The sequence below is a fragment of the Puma concolor genome, chromosome A1 (genome assembly GCF_028749965.1).
Source record: "Puma concolor isolate L17-30 chromosome A1, mPumCon1.1.hap2, whole genome shotgun sequence".
In the NCBI taxonomy this organism is placed as follows: Eukaryota; Metazoa; Chordata; class Mammalia; order Carnivora; family Felidae; genus Puma; species Puma concolor.
In genome coordinates, this window is record NC_141667.1 from 32,093,509 (window position 1) to 32,110,144 (window position 16,636).

The following is a 16,636-nucleotide window of genomic DNA, read 5'->3' on the forward strand; positions in this document are numbered from 1 at the left end:
CGTCCTCTCTCACTGCACTGGAGAGGAAAGAGCAACTAAAAGATTACGGCAATATCGTACTTAGTGATCGCAACTGCATATCTTGGGTTTCATGGGGGAAAACCCATGAAACAAACAAACGCATTGTCAAACTCCACGTCCTGGTTTTACAGTAGAAAATATGGAAGTGGTTGATTCAGAACTGGAACTTAAGTCTCTTAGCTGCCAGGCCAGACCCAGGAGGCCATGCAACATCATGGTTAATAACCCAGGCTCTAGGATTATTGACTTGGGTTCAAATCTTGATTTTGTCAATTACTGGCCATGTGACCTAACAAGTTACTTAACCTCTCTGAGACTCAGTTTTCTTCCTCTGTAAAATGATAATAATAACTCTCCGTTTTTCACAGGGTTTTGTTTTTAAATCAAGATTAAATGGATGAATGCATGTAACATTCTTAGATCAAGAATAACCTGTACTGCACAGCCAATTATTGTTTGCCAACCTTATTTTTTATAATTCACTAGTCATATGATATCATTTTCTCCAGGTGATCAAATTCTGAAGTTATAATAGTTCACATTATGGTTTTTTAAAAAAAATTCTTTTTAATGTTTATTTCTGAGAGAGAAAGAGAGGTAGAGAGAGTGAGCGAGCACGAGTGGGGAAGGAGCAGAGAGCGAGGGAGAGACAGAATCTGAAGCAGGCTCCAGGCTCTGAGTTGTCAGCACAGAGCCCGACGCGGGGCTTAAACTCATGAACTGCAAGATCATGACCTGAGCTGAAGTTGGACGCTTAACCAACTGAGCCACCCAGGCACCGCAGTTAATGTTATGTTTTAATTTAATTTAATTATATTTATTTTATTTGTTTTGAATTTTAAAATGTGAGTGTAGTTGACACATATTACATTAGTTTCTGGTGAACAACATAGTGCTTTGACAAGTTTATACATTATGCTATATTATGTTCTTTTTTATTTTTTATTTTTTTTATTTTATTTTTTTTTTTTCAACGTTTATTTATTTTTGGGACAGAGAGAGACAGAGCATGAACGGGGGAGGAGCAGAGAGAGAGGGAGACACAGAATCGGAAACAGGCTCCAGGCTCTGAGCCATCAGCCCAGAGCCTGACGCGGGGCTCGAACTCACGGACCGCGAGATCGTGACCTGGCTGAAGTCGGACGCTTAACCGACTGCGCCACCCAGGCGCCCCTTATGTTCTTTTTTAAATGTTATTTTTATTTTTATTTTTTTTTGAGAGAGAGAAAGTGCATGTGTGTGCATGTGTGTGAAAGGGGGAGGGGCAGAGAGAGAGGGAGAGAGAACCCCAAGCAGGCTCCACCGTCAGCTTAGAGCCTGGTGTGGGGCTCAATCCCATGACTGTGAGATAATACGAGAGACATTATCAAGAGTCGATTGCTCAACAGACTGAGCCACCCAGGAGCCCCATATGTTATATTATGTTGTAATTTTAAATCAATGTGACTGAAACACACATACTGCTGGATAACATAATGGAGTTATTGTGTTGGAGTTTGGTTTACCCACACTCTGAAACTTTTCACTGAATGTTGAAAGATAGAGAAAGAAATAGTAGTAAGTTCTTACATAGGATGGACACTTTGAAGAAACAGGAACTGCTAATAAATCTGGCAAATCAGTAGCCCAAACTCTACAACTATTTAATCACTTATTCTGACTGCTTAGCTTTAGGAGTTGTTTGATCATTATCATTGTTTTAAGTTTATTAGAGAAGATTTTCAACATCCAGATTTGCCCTTAATCTTAACAATAATAGCTAGATTTCTTGCATAATGGTAAGGATAGAAAGGTAAAAATGATAAAAAAAATTTTTTGACATTCTTTCATCCTGATTTCATTGCCTCACCAGAAGTAACCACTGTTCTCAGGGTCTTATGTATATTTCTAAGCTGTGCATATGCAATTATACACACACACACACACACACACACACACACACATTCTTCCTGTCCCCACTTTTTGCACAAGTGGAAACCCTTGCTTTGCAGTTTGCTTTTTTCCAGAACTGATAGTTGCTATATACGAGCCCAGCTGGATATATCACAAGCAACCATTCTGATTGCTTGGTACCTGTACAATTCCAGTGGTTAAATATTTTCAATATTATCTCTGTCATCTTCCCTTACAGTTGATCCACATCAGTGCATATTATTGGCACATTTTTTTTAAATAGGTTTTTATTTTATTTTATTTTTATAACGGTTTTAGATTTACAAAAGCACTGAGAAGATGGTACAGGGAGTTGCGTCTGGTTTCCCTTATTAACACCTTACATTAGTTTGCAGAACCTTTTTAACTTTTAATGATTTAAAGATTGGGCCCTACTTATTCCTAAGAAGAGGTATTTAAAATCTGGAAGACCTTTTGAGTTCAGGATATTTTAAGTAAATCAAACATGTCATCTCAAATTACTCAAATTTCTTTTCCAAAGTCATTTGAAGCAATTCATTATGATTTCCCTCTGTACCTACATTTCCATCTACTTATATAACGTTTAGTACAAACAACTCCCATCTCTTGCTCTATAATCACACAGATGTAACTGTGGAAATGCTCTTGATAGAAATGAATTTCCTTTAGCCCCCATATATTTTTCCCTTCCTCAGAATTGTGTATCTTCACTGGCATAAACTTACCACGCTTTCCACAACCCCCAGGGAGGAGGCTGTGAGTGAAAATGCATTTGCTACATCCGCTGCATTGCTAGTTAACAACTCCAGATTCCAGAAAATCTTTCTTTGCTTTTAGCAACTTATGTGAAGGTAATGGATCAGGTACATACTTAAACAAAGGCTGAGATGACATTTAGGACAGGCATCAAGAAACTGAACACATTAAGAAAATGTTCCCCTTTGTAGCTAGTTTGTCTATGTATTTTCATATCAAAAATTAAAAACACTTTATCACTGTTGATGATAACAGGGTTTTGCTTAGTTTGGGATTTATTTTTATAGTACTCATACTTTTAAACATATCTTGGATATTAGGTGAATCCAGTGGTTCTCAATGAGAAACATTTTTGGCAATGTCTGGCAAAATCTTTGACTGAGATGACTGACCAAGGGAGTATTCTTGGCTTCCAGTAAGTAGAAGCCAGAGATACTGCTGAACATCCTACAATGCACAGGACAGCCCCTCAACAAAGAATTATCAGTCCAAATAGTGCTGTGGCTGAGAAGCCCTGAGTTAATATCACTCCTGGATTATTGAAAACACTTTACCAGAAAGTCTGCTTTTGATTTTTGTAATAGAATATAATCTAAAGCCTATAAATACCTGTGTGAAAACTAAATAATACAAAAAAACTGTTGCTAGAGATTGTTTTCAAAGTTCCATGTCTTTGAAAGTGTCATCTTTGTAAAGTTTCATTTATAAAGCACACAAAAGATAAAACAGCCATGAATCATGGGGAACTAATGAATTTAAAATGAAGCCTGACTTTACCTCAAGATGTGTTTGTGTCATTTTTGAAAATTTTTTTAGTGTTTATTTATTTTTGAGGGAGAGAGACTGAGTGTAAGTGGGGGAGGAGCAGAGAGAGAGACACAGAATCCAAAGCAGGCTCCAGGCTCTGAGCTGTCAGCACAGAGCCCGATGCGGGGCTTGAACTCAGGAACCACAAGATCATGACCTGAGCCAGAGTCGGACGCTTAGCAACCGACTTTTCTTTTTAAAGAAAAAAAGGCACTCCTCTTTTCTTTTTAAAGAGACTTAATCTTCTATACTCAGTGAACTTGGAAAAGGGAATTGCTTTAATCTGAAAACAAACTTTCTTAAAACTATTCATTGTCAGAGATTACTTAATAAAACCACTCTACTTGCTATAAGTTGTAAAGACAGAGTTAATAGAAGTTGGTTGAAAATACAGTACTTGTTACAACTTCTCACAAGATGATAGATGGCAGGTTGGGCACTAGAGACAGTGAAACTGCAATACGCCTTTTTCATCCCCATTAACACTTTCTAAATATTGAGGTACCTAGTGGATTCTAACTTAAGTACACACTGTGTCTACTCTTCTTCCCCAGTGAGTTGTAAGAGCAGGGAACTGTTTTTATTTTTCTTCCTCGAAAACAGCCCCCCTCTGCCACCACTCACCCAAACAAGACCTCCCTAATGCCTGGCACATTTCTTTCCATAATATCTATCACACATACTGGCTGATGGGCTGAGTTTATTTGAATTTCACCATGATTGAGCCCACACGTGATAGCTGGGGACATGATTTCCTTAGCTTCTTGAAGGGTGTTGAACCCCTCTCATGAATCTGTTTTTAAGAGCTCTCTGTCTCACAGAGTCTCTACCTCATTGTGAATGGGCCATGATGGATTCCAGTTGGCTGAGCCTCCGAGGTTGGAGGAGCACCAGGCCCCTCTTCAACAGGATGTGGGAACATGCTCCTCACCACAAATTGAGTTCTCGGGGCAAGCTCAGGCTCTGCAGAATGGGCAAGGGCACAGGTAGGAGGAGCTGATGGCGGAAGCGGTGGGGGAGCCCTCACAGGACTGTCGGTGGCTTGTAAAGGTGAAGATGGAACTGCAGACAAGCCCGGCAGCCAGCCTCCTGCTGTGAGGCGTAAAGGAGGAAGAAGAAAACACCTGGCACGAGTGGGGTCTCTCTGGGAGCTGTATTGCTTGGATCCCCTCAACACAGGTGAACTTGGCCATTTCGCTTCAGGAGGCTGGCCTAAGTACCTTAGCAGAAAACCTCTGCATCATTATTCCCCCTTGTATTACCTCAGGCACCTGTTCTGGATCCTTTCCTTGTTCCTACTGTGTTCTCTCTTCTAGAGGGAATTGAAGTAGAGGAAACAAGATAGTTCAGCAGCAAGTAAAGCTCAGCCAGTGATGGCCCACTTTCCAAATTCTGTGTCACCTTGGACTCTCAAGGTATATTGATGCTTTAGGCTTTTATGTACCTTCTGTATTTAAAATCGGGCTTGAAAATCACCATCTTTCTACAAAGTAGAGCCTTCAAACCTTTCTGGTTATCCTACCAAATAGCTCCTGCACCAACACGGTTCTGACTTTGTCACGGCTTCTGATGGCTTAAGCAAAATGGATCAGGAACTTCACTGTGACTTCTTACATGTTTCTGAAGTTTGTTCTGCTATAAGTTGTTGACTCCTTGATGCTAATGGAATGGTGACAGGATGTAGAGAATACGAAGTCAGATGTTGGTGGTAGGGAACGACAAACAGCCCCCAAACCATTTATTTTTGTTAGCCATTTTGCATAGCTTATATAGAAAATTTAACTTACATTTGCTTACTGCATAATTCACTCAGCCTGAGTTAACTAAATATATCAATTAGAGGATAGTCTCTGAGGAATTTACATTTTGACTAACAAACTTGTAGGTAATTGAAGTGTTTTCATAGATGTCTTACTAGCGGCTTATTTGGATCTTAAGACAATATTTAAGTACACTCCATTATGTGGAGTTCTTTCATTTTTCCTGTGCCTCCAACTCTATCATCTCAAAGAGATCTTAATTTCATTTACTATTTCTAGTGGTTATTCTATTTTTATATATACGTAGTACACACCAGCAAAATAAAACTTACTTTGCTAAAAACATACGAGATCTAAAATAAAAACTCTTGATGGCTGAGAAAGATGCTGTTTGACCTGGGAAAAAAATAACATAGAAATGTTCTGCTTCCTTTTTTCTCAGTCTCCATGTTCCCTGCAGCACAGACACAATCACACAGACACACATAGACACGGGAGCCCGGGCCATGAGTTCTCTCTCTGCACTTAACAGGAAGTTAGAAACCGAAAGTGTATGGTCTACATGGAGTGGGCTGGGGTAGGGAGATGAGGCCATCTATGGGGTTTTCTAGAGACTTCCTTCCCAGCATGTGAAAGTCCTGTGAGAAGAAATCGGCTCAGAAGAGGAAGGTGTTGACAAGTTAATCAAGACCGGTTACAGTAAAGGATCCGGAGTGTGAATGGAGGAGAGTGAACCTAGCCATTAGAAGTGAAGGATTATGAAAGATTCCACAAACAGAAAGGGAAATTTTGAAACCCCACTCTACAGAACATGGCAGTATGAAGCCCTCCCTTCATGTCCCCCTTTGCATTCCTGCTCCGCCTCTCCTTTTGAACTTTGAAAATAATGCATTCAGTATTTAGTAATCAGGATTTAACAGTGCGTTCACCTCACACCTCTTGCCTCGCTTCTCCTCTCCCATAAGTCACAGTAACAAGACTGTGTCATGAGATGAGCAACTTCTCTCACCTTTGTCACCACGGGACTTGTTAGAGCAGGTTGCACCCTTTCTTATTAAAATCATGCTGTTCTCAATTTCAGACTTTTCATGGTGTATATCTTGCTCTTAACACCAGCTACCCTCTTTCCCCTGGTCCCTCATCTTTCCAAGATGCTTCATGGCTTCCACTGCTCTGGGCGTTCACTTATCCATTCCTTCATACATTCCTTCATTTTCTTCTGAGAGAACTGATGACTCCTTGCTAATGTGCCAGTAGTTGTTGGATGTAGCACATAGCCACCATCTAGTTTAAAATTTGTGCTTAAGATTACTCATTTCAGGGTCCAAATGCCCTCAACACCCCCCCCCCCAACCATGTACACTTGCGTGATTAACAAAAATTTCTAGAGTTTGGCATTTTATATCTGTTCTAATTCTATTATTAGACCTAATAATCACATTTTAAAACAAAATTTTACATACAATATCTTATTTGATCTTCTCAAAGCTTGATTTATTCCTATTGTCAGAGAAGGAAAAACCAAGCTCCAGCACATGGTAGAAAAGAGAACTAAACCTAGGTTTTCTGACTCTAAATCCCATGTTTGCCTAAATACATCAGAGGAATCATGACTTTCTTTCCTTCTTGTATGGTTACAAGTTTGAGTTTGAATCCTCAGCTCACATAGAAGACAAATTTCTCATTCTGATCCAAAACGTCTTCCACCTAACCTTAATGATTTACCTTCTGCCCAAGAACCCTTCATTATGGCAGGTGGTGTGTTAGTACTTGTTCTACCCACGGTCGCGACCATAGCAGATCTAAGATGAGCAAGGAGACAAAGCAAGACAGGGGATATGGGGCCTGAGGCCAAGACATCCTGCTGGACTTTGCAACATCACAGGAAATCTGAAAAGGGTGAGAGAAGACAAAACAAACAATGCCGCTGACTTTATTTTTGATGTTTGGTCTCTGTGAGTGTCACATCAGGGTGGGATGTTTACTTGGATGACCTATTAGGTCTCTTTTCTCCCCAAACAACTGCCCCCTAGAGTCAGTGACATGAATAATCCAATCGGCAGTTCAGGGGCCTGGGGCACCATTCGGTTCATCCATTGTCCCCCTGGGATGGTGTTTGTTATTCATCTGGCTGCAGAAGGAAGTTGAAGGGTGTGAACTGATCTAGCTAGGGAAGGAGGCTATGATTTGGGAAGGCCCAAGGCAAAAATCAGATTGATAGCAATGAATTCATATAAAATAACTCCTTTTGTCTGGATACAAAGCAATGTGTGTGTGTGTGTGTGTGTGTGTGTGTGTGTGTGTATACACACACACACACACACACACACACACACACATACATACTGTTAACATCGATGGTTCATTCAAAGAACAGAAATAAAAAATTAAACATACCAAAATCCCTTCTTGTTTTTATGATTTTTAAAATTCTGTGGTTTTCTTAAAGAATGAAAATACGATAGAGAAAGTCACCTATTATTTTAAAATAAAGATATCCTTTAATTAAAATATTTAACCACATGAGATATTTCTTCACACCCATTAGGATGCTATTATAAAAAAAAAAAAAAAAAAACACCAGAAAATAACAAATGTTGGCAAGAAATGTGGAGAAATTGAGCTCTTGTGCATTGCTGGTGAAAATATAAAATGGTGAAGCCACTGTGGAAAACACCATGCTGATTCTTCAATCCAGCAATTCCACTCAAATAAGTGAAAATGGGGACTTGCACAGATATTTGTACACCCATGTTCATAGCAGCGTTGTTCACAGAAGTCAAAAGGGGGAAGCCATCCAAGTGTCAACGGTGGAGGAATGGATGAAGAAAGAGTGTTATATGCACACAATGGAATGTTATTCAGTCTGAAAAAGGAAGAAACTCTTTAGTGCTACAAGATGGATGAGCCTTGAGGACATTACGTGAAGTGAAATAAGCTAATCATAAAAAGAAAAATATTGTATGACTCCACTTATCTGAGGTACGTAGAGTAGTCAAATTCATAAAGAGTGTAAGTAGGATAGTGATGATCGGGGGCTGAGGGTAGGAGGTGATGGGGAATTAGTGTTTAATGGGCATAGAATTTAGTTGGGGAAAATGAAAACATTCTGGAGATGGATGGTGTTAATGGCCATACTATAGTGTGAAAGTACTTATGACCATGGAATTGTACACACTTAAAAATGGTTAAAATGGCAAATTTTATGTTGTGTATATTTTACCACAAAAAAGTGGTGTAAATAGTTGAGTAGTATCTGAAAGATTATTAAATTAAATGAAAACTCTTTGTAAATGATACAATTGTTTTGATATTTTTCCACAGTGGGATATTTTCTTTCTTTTTACCCTAGTTTTAGTAATTGGAAGAGGAAAATGAACATGACTCGAAATGGAGGAGAAAATGATCTTTCAACAAGATCAAGCTTTTTGAAGACATTCTACTGTCCGGATGAAATTTTGTTTGATTGAGAATATTTTTTCAAAACTTTTAAGACGTTTTAAATGACTTACATATAAATGTGGCAAAAATGTCACAAAGGACCAATGTCAGATCTCTAATATAAATAAAAACAATAAAAAATTACTTGAGTGGTATAAGCACACCTCACTGACTAATGTTATTTTTGTAACTGATGGGTTAAATAAACAAAGGTGTTTTGGATGGTCTCCTCTGACATGGGACAGGGAAAGTTAGAAGCACAGGGTATGGTACAATCACCTTGGGAGATTTTTTTCAAGCAGCTCATGGTATATGACCCATCCTATCCTGCTGTGCTCATCTAAGGGTTTCTTTATGCATAAGACAATCACCAGCCCTGCCAACCATGAGGACAAATGGGAGCATGTGGCATGTTGGGATACCAAAGTGATTATAAACACTAATAATGAACTATCAGAAAGAGAAATTAAGAAAACAAACCCATCTGCAATAAAATATCTAGGAATAAGTTTAATCAAGGAGGTGAAAGTTCTTTATATTAGAAACTAAAAGACAGTAATGAAAGAGACTGAAGAACACAAATAAATGGAAAGGTATTCTGTGTTCATGAATTGGAAGAATTATTATCATTAAAGTGTCCATACTACTCACAGCAATATACAGATTCAATAAAATCCCTATAAAAATTGCAATGGCATTTTTCACAGAAATAGAACAAACAATCCGAAAATTTGTATGGAACCATTAAAAAAAAAATAACCAAAGATATTTTGAGAAAGGACAAAACTGGAGGCATCATGCTACCTGACTTCAAACTGTATTACAAAGCTATAGTAATGAAAACAGTAGGTATTGGCATAAAAACAGACACACAGATCAATGGAACAGAATAGAGAGCACAGAAATAAACCCATGCATGTATAGTCAATGAATTTATGACCAAGGAATCAAGAATATACAACAGGGAAAAGGTAGTCTTTTCCATAAATAGTGCTGGGAAAATTGGACAGTCACATGCGAAAGAATGACACCAGACCACTATCTTACACCATACATGAAAATTAACTCAAAACAGATTAAAGACTTGAATGTAACACCTGAAACCATAAAACTCCTACAAGGAAACAAGCAAACCAATTTTAAAAATGTGCAGAAGACATGAATAGACATTTTACCAAAGAAGATATACAGATGGCCAACAGACACATGAAAAGATGCTCAGCATCACTCATCATCAGGGAAATGCAAATCAAAAGCACGATGAGACATCAGCTCACACCTGTCAGAATGTCTATTACAAAAAAGAAAACAAGAGATAACAAATACTGGCATGGAGGTGGAGAAAAGGGAACCTTTGTCCAGTCTTGGTGGGAATGCAAACTGGTGCAGCCATTATGGAAAATAGTATGGAGGTTCCTCAAAAAATTAAAAATAGAACTACTATATAGTTCAACAATTATAGTTGAACTGACTTAGCCACCCAGGAGCCCCTAATTAAGGATCATCTGATGAGATAATCCTATATTATCCAGGTGGCACTGAATCCAGGAACAAGTGTTCTTATAAAATACGGAAGGGAGAAAGATAAGAGGAGGAGAAGGCCATGTGAAGACAAAGACAGATTGGAGTGATATAGCCACAAGCCAGATAATGCCTGGACCCACCAGAAGCTGGAAGAGGCCAGGAATAGATACACTCCCAGGGCCTTTGGAGGGAGCATGGCCTGGTTTACAGCTTGATTTCAGAATTCTGGCTTCCAGAACTGTGAGAGAATACATTTCTGTTGTTGTAAGCCATCTAGTTTGTGATAATTTGTTGCAGGAGCCACAGGAAACTGATATGCCCACCTTCACAAAAGTCCAATATGCTTTGTGCTGTTTTTCTATGAATATCCAAGTGCCTAAATGGATGAAGTTCAGGATGAAGGCCAGAAAGTCTTTTTGCATGATAACCTTGTCTGGGCCACCATACGTTATCACCCTAGAGCAGGCATTCCTGCTGGGGTTGTCCCTGACTTGGAAAGACAGAGTGAGGAATCAGTTACATGTTGCACGTGAGCTTTTGTGTCATTTAACCTGCTCTTGGAAGCAAGATCTGACCAACATCCAGGGCGTGGACTCAGCAATATTATTAATAAATCATACATTGAATTTATATACTGAATGGTTTTACTTGTTTCTTGTTCGAGTAAGGAGGCCAGTTAGCAGAAGTAGAAGAACAGGACAAGCCCTGAACTCTCCATATCTATGAGAGAAACCCTCTACTAGCTTCTGATCAGGTAATTTCAGCTTCTAAAATTTCTCATGGGATTTTCATCTCTTCTCAAACACATACATATTTGGTTTATTCCTAGTGGCTGATACAGAGACGATTCCAACATCCACTTCTCTTCACTCAGCAACTATAGAAATACATGCCTGGGACATATTGCCCCTGGGCTTTGACAAAAAGAGAGATTAAAATGGACTAAGTGCTTGCACTTAACTTTTAGACCACTAGGTGTCAGTGTGACTGCTCGATGGGACCGCCATAACGTTCAAGAGTGAATTTCCCCTAGAAACAACTTTATTGAGCTCCAAAGTCCAAAGAAGGGGCCTATGGGATGTGGGCAGGAGCTGTGGAGCATTTGAAGCTCCTGGTAGTTAAGTGGATGGAAGTGACAAGCAGGCAGCATGAATTTGAATCTTGTAAATAATTCCCCTAGAAAAATGGAATCCTTCCCAGACTTTTGTTTCTAAAACAGAAGGCTGACTTCTCCCAGGATGTCTCTCGAATACACTGCAATGCCTTTGATATTCGTGATAACTTTTAGTGGAGGATTTTTAAAGATGTGGTTTTACTGGAAAGAATGATGTCTTCCTCTTGCCCCTCACCTGTAACATTAATTTCTGGGTTATTATCATATTTGAAGTTTATTCCTTGCCTCCTATATGCACATGTTTTGGTCTACATAAAACCTCTCCTGACAGGTCTTGCAGCATGGACAGAAAAGCACAGCCATGACTTTGCCTTGTGTTCATAAACCTATCTATTTTTCCACATGGAATAATCTCTACCTAACGCCAAACTGCTTTAAGTGGCAAATATTAACAATCTACTATTACATATTAGTAAACAATAACTTTATATAATTTTATACTTACAACAGCTCACTGAGGTAAGTACTACTTTTGTCTTCATTTTTTAGAGGAAACTGAGGCACAGAGTGGTTAAGTGGCTCACCCAAAGTCACATAGCTGGTAGGAGGCAGAGTAAGAGGCCCATGCTCTTCTGTGAAATACCTCATCATAACTCTCATGAAAAGGATGGGAAAAGGCCTTATGAATTCTTCAGAAGAGGCAGAAACTCATATGAGAGGGCCAAAGTCTCGAACTGAATTTTGTTTTTAGTTACTGTCACTTTGAAAGATCTCCTCAGATCATTTGTAGTCCTTTGTCATCCTTTGTCCCTGTTTGCCAGGACTCCTGAGATGGCAGGGTTGATGGCGGCCTAGCTTCCTTTCCCTGGTCTGTGTAGAAATTTCACACGAGTCCCCATCCCCTGCCAGATCTTAAGGTTGAGGGGAAATTGAAATTTGCTCCTCCTCATCAAAAGAATGAGCACACACTTGTTAGGAGCCAGGGTGAACTAAATCGTCTGTGCCCAATAGGACCAAGTTTCTTGTTCTGTTGTAAGACTTCGTTTAAGAGCAGCTGAACCAGAGGCTGGAACAGGAACATGTGAGAGGCCCTATTCAGTTACGAAACAGCAAGTGACAGACACATTTTTATCTGCTTAGCACCCTCTGGCCACAACGAGGCTGTGTTTTAGTGTCTGATGAACACCTCTTTGGCTATTTTCCAGCAGAATGTGTCTTTCTCTTAGTTATTTCAGCTATCACAGTCGATACTGCCAAAATTTGGAGACGGCACCAAATCCTGCTGTAAAAACTCACACATTTATTTGAAAGAAGTGGTTACCTGACTCCTGCAGAATGAGGTGGGGGGGATGGCCTCATGTGGCTCATCTTCCTGGGGCCAGGGGCTGGGGCCCCTCACTTTGGGCTGTTGTGTCTGCTCAGCATGTAGAGTCTGAGGACTGTGGAACTTTCTGATGCCTGGCAGGGTGATGTCCAGGGGAATGCTTGAGTGATCCACCCCTCCCTCCCCCCACTAGGCTGACCGAGTCAAGAAAAGTTCTTTTATGTCCTCAGGATATTGAGTAAGAAGGGGGAGAATAAGGGGAACTAAAAACTGTCTGTTCAGCCCGGACGCTTCTGCTGACATTCCCACCAAACATATGACAGTTTTAAGGACAAATTCGGAACGAGGTTCTCCGGCCCGCCACTTTGGCATGCAAGGGGAGGAGCCAGAAGGCTGTGGTTCTGGAACCTGTTACACACCTGGGGCTGCCCTCCTGCAGGAGGGGTCAGAGAGAGGGCTGTCGATTAGGGAGGTCCACTCTGAGCCATGGAAGATTTGGGACTTAACTTCATCTGCAACTGGGAGATGAAATGAGTGCTCGGCTCTCTGAGCTGATGGGGGTGCATGTGGCGGAAAGCCCAGTGGTTTCACTCTTTTCTGCTGTTGGTTAAACTTTCCTTCAAATTCTGGAACGACTGGAGTATTCAAGTTACAATCTCTGTTGAGAGACTACCATTGGGACTAAGTGGAATTTTAACAAATTGCGGTTGTTAAATTAACCTCCTCGCCTTCTTTCCATCCATGCATCCATCCATCCATCCATCCATCCATCCATCCATCCACCTATCCATCCATCAGTTGTAAACATTAAGCACCTACTGTATGGGCCAAGCACTATACTGAGACTAGAAAAGTGAACAAGACAAGATTCTTCTTAGTGTTTATAATCTTGTAGCAGTCGCATCAGAGATGGTCACTTCCCTCCCCGTCTGGTTTCCTTCCCTTCCACAGCAGGGGATTGTAAACCATGGCCCATGTGCCAGCTCTGGCCTATGGCTTGTTTTGTATAAGCTAAACTAAGAATGGATTTTTACATTTATAAAGAGTTTAAAAAAACAGGGGCGCCTGGGTGGCGCAGTCGGTTAAGCGTCCGACTTCAGCCAGGTCACGATCTCGCGGTCCGGGAGTTCGAGCCCCGCGTCAGGCTCTGGGCTGATGGCTCAGAGCCTGGAGCCTGTTTCCGATTCTGTGTCTCCCTCTCTCTCTGCCCCTCCCCCGTTCATGCTCTGTCTCTCTCTGTCCCAAAAATAAATAAACGTTGGAAAAAAAAATTAAAAAAAAAAAAAACAAAAAAAAAAACCAACCCAGAATCTAAAAAGAAGAACAACAACACATGACAAAGGCTGTATGTAGCCTAAAATATTTACTATCTGGCCCTTTCCAGAAAAAAATTTGCCAACGCCTATTTTATGGCAAGAGAATTCTTGCATTTTTATCCAGGCATGTGACTACACAGAAGAAAACATTTTCTAGCCCCTCTTGCCACTAGATGTGGTCATATGACTAAGATTTGGCCAATGGGATCAAAGTAGAAGAGATTTATGTAGCTCCTGGATAGTACCCTTAACCTAGCACGCTTTCCCCTTCCTGCTGGCTGCAATGCTGTGGGGGCCTGAGCCGCTGCGGCTCACTGATGAGGAAGGAGAGCAATGCTCTAGGGGTGGCAGAGCCAGAAGGGGGCTTGGGTCCTGACATCAGCGGGCAACTCTACTGTCCTGGGATTTTGCCGGATGAGAGAGGGAAAGACAGAAAGAGAAGAAATATTAAAGTTTCAAAGTCAGTCTTACGTTTTTTTTCTTGCCCACCAACCTCCCTCTGATGCCAAAGATACCAACAAAACAATATCTCCCCGAACCCAGAACATGCCCTGCCTTCGTGAAATGCATCTCCTCTCTTCACATTTACCTGGTAAACTCCTGTGCGAGCCCCAAAGCCCAGTGTAGATGTCATCTCCATTTGAACTCAGTCCCTTAAGACTTGGCAGGATGTCCTTGCTCTGGCTTCTGAGGTATCTTTCAGTTTTTGGAGACAAGTCTGTCTCTCTCACTAGACCTTGAGCTTTTTAAGGGTGGGGGCTGTGGCTGGTCTTTGATCCATAGTTCCTAGTACAGTGCCTGGCACACAGAGGCACTTTATAAACATTGTTGAGTGAATTAATTTATTACGGGCCAAGGGAGGCTTCTTAGTTTGTGGGGTAGTTACTTTTTTTAATGCATGTGTCCCAGGAAAAGGTGAACCCAGCAATTTACAACTCTGTGAGATAGAAATAAATTTTGCTCTAAAATAGGGGAGAAGAAATGTACACATTTACAAAGACTATATTTAAAAATTTAAGTATTTAAATTGAATGGTAGCTATGCTCATTGATAGTGTCTGAAAGGTTTGGAGATTTAATAAAAATAAGTAAAACACTATGAGGTGAGTTTGGTAACATAATGAAATGTTCCTGAAATAAATGAAAAGTGTAGATACTTACCTGAATCTATCTTATATTGAGTTGATCTTATTATTACATAATAATAAACAATTTTTCTCTATTTTTATAATTCCTCACAAAGGAAGAAATATGCAATAATTTATTATTTGATAAAACCATGATAATGATGATACAAATTCCATTTGGCTCTCCCCATGCCCCTCGATGTTATGTGGCTTATAATCAGAACATGCAAAAGTAAATGCATTTTTTCTGGCCTAAGCCTGTTTTACTGAGTGCTCTGGATACATGCAACGATTTTTGTGAAGCAGCAAATTAATGTAAGATTTTTAAGTCACTGTATAGCAGCAGTATTTTTCCCCTTCATTTAAAGGAAAGAATACAAAATATGAGAGGTATATTTTTCTTCACATATAATCCTTCTTGAGATGGTGCTACCAGAGGATGGAGTCGGAAAGAACTACTTGCATTGTATTTTTAAAGGAAAACAATAGTGTAATCTTGCGTTATTATTCAAACACCTACTTTTCATTATTTTTGTAGCTACTCACTAAAGCTTTTAACAAATTACAAGGAAACCTGAGCAATTTCCTAAAATAAAATCATTCGAAGGTTTCTTAACTCAAATACTAGATCTTACATTACATCTGCTACAAAATTATAGCTAACACCTCAATGCTTCTGGCTCTCTTATTAAATGTTTAGGACTCTCCCCTCCTCCAGCAAGAGCAATTCTAAGCAAATGATGAAGGTCTCAAATGAATAGCTCTTTCTTTGTGGACTTGAAAACCAGGCTCATTCTTCTCCATTATGTGCAGCTCTATTGTGCAACACAAGGAAATAAAATACCATAGGGGGAAAAGTAGTGAGTCAGGGGTTATGTTAGGAGGCTGGAGGAAGTCAGCTTACTCAGCTTGTTGCTACCTGTAACAATACCTATTTAGGATGCCAGAATTTCTGTCTTTACAACCCAGGTAAATTCTTCTAGTATTCCTATCTGACCGTCATCTTCACCTGTACCCCAGGTTGAGAAACCTTACCCTATTTCTGTCTGCAGCATGGGACTGTTTATACGTGTGGCCTGTCAACGTGCCTGCTTTTCTGTTCTCTAAATTAAATGCTGTACTTAGTGTTCCTGAACTGAGCAATTATAACATTTATTTCCTCTCAATTAAAAAAAGTGACAGTTAACATTCTAGTTCTTCAAGAAGAGACACGAAGCCAATGGCCAGTGGAGCCACCTTTCAAGGAGAGGTGATCTGGTTCTGGTGGCTATGCCTGCTGTGCTGTGCCTTTGACGGTCTCCAGGGACTTACTCGGAAAACAAATCATGAATGTGTTTGGGAGTGAAAATGATTTGGTCTCAAGTTAGGCTTTAGCACAATCCTGATGGCTTCCCTTCTCATGAGGATCTGGAGATGGTGCGAAGGCAGATTGGGCAGGCTTCGACCTGGCTTGCTCAGCAAGGGAGTACATTTGTCAGGAGAGCCCCAGCCTCACTACGGCTCCAGACTAAGTAGCCGCAGGTGAAGCACAAA

The 16,636-nt window shown here is 40.2% G+C and overlaps 1 protein-coding gene and 1 long non-coding RNA gene across 5 annotated transcripts in view; one reads left to right on the plus strand and one right to left on the minus strand.

The window, feature by feature from the left end:
* FYB1 (FYN binding protein 1) overlaps positions 1-16,636 on the minus strand; it is a 164,868-nt gene that overhangs the window by 104,942 nt on the left and 43,290 nt on the right. The gene's annotated exons all lie outside the window — the stretch shown is intronic.
* LOC147584081 (uncharacterized) lies at positions 7,530-8,862 on the plus strand. The gene is made up of 2 exons (XR_015240865.1): positions 7,530-8,240; positions 8,611-8,862. It is a non-coding gene; the product is annotated as an uncharacterized LOC147584081 (long non-coding RNA).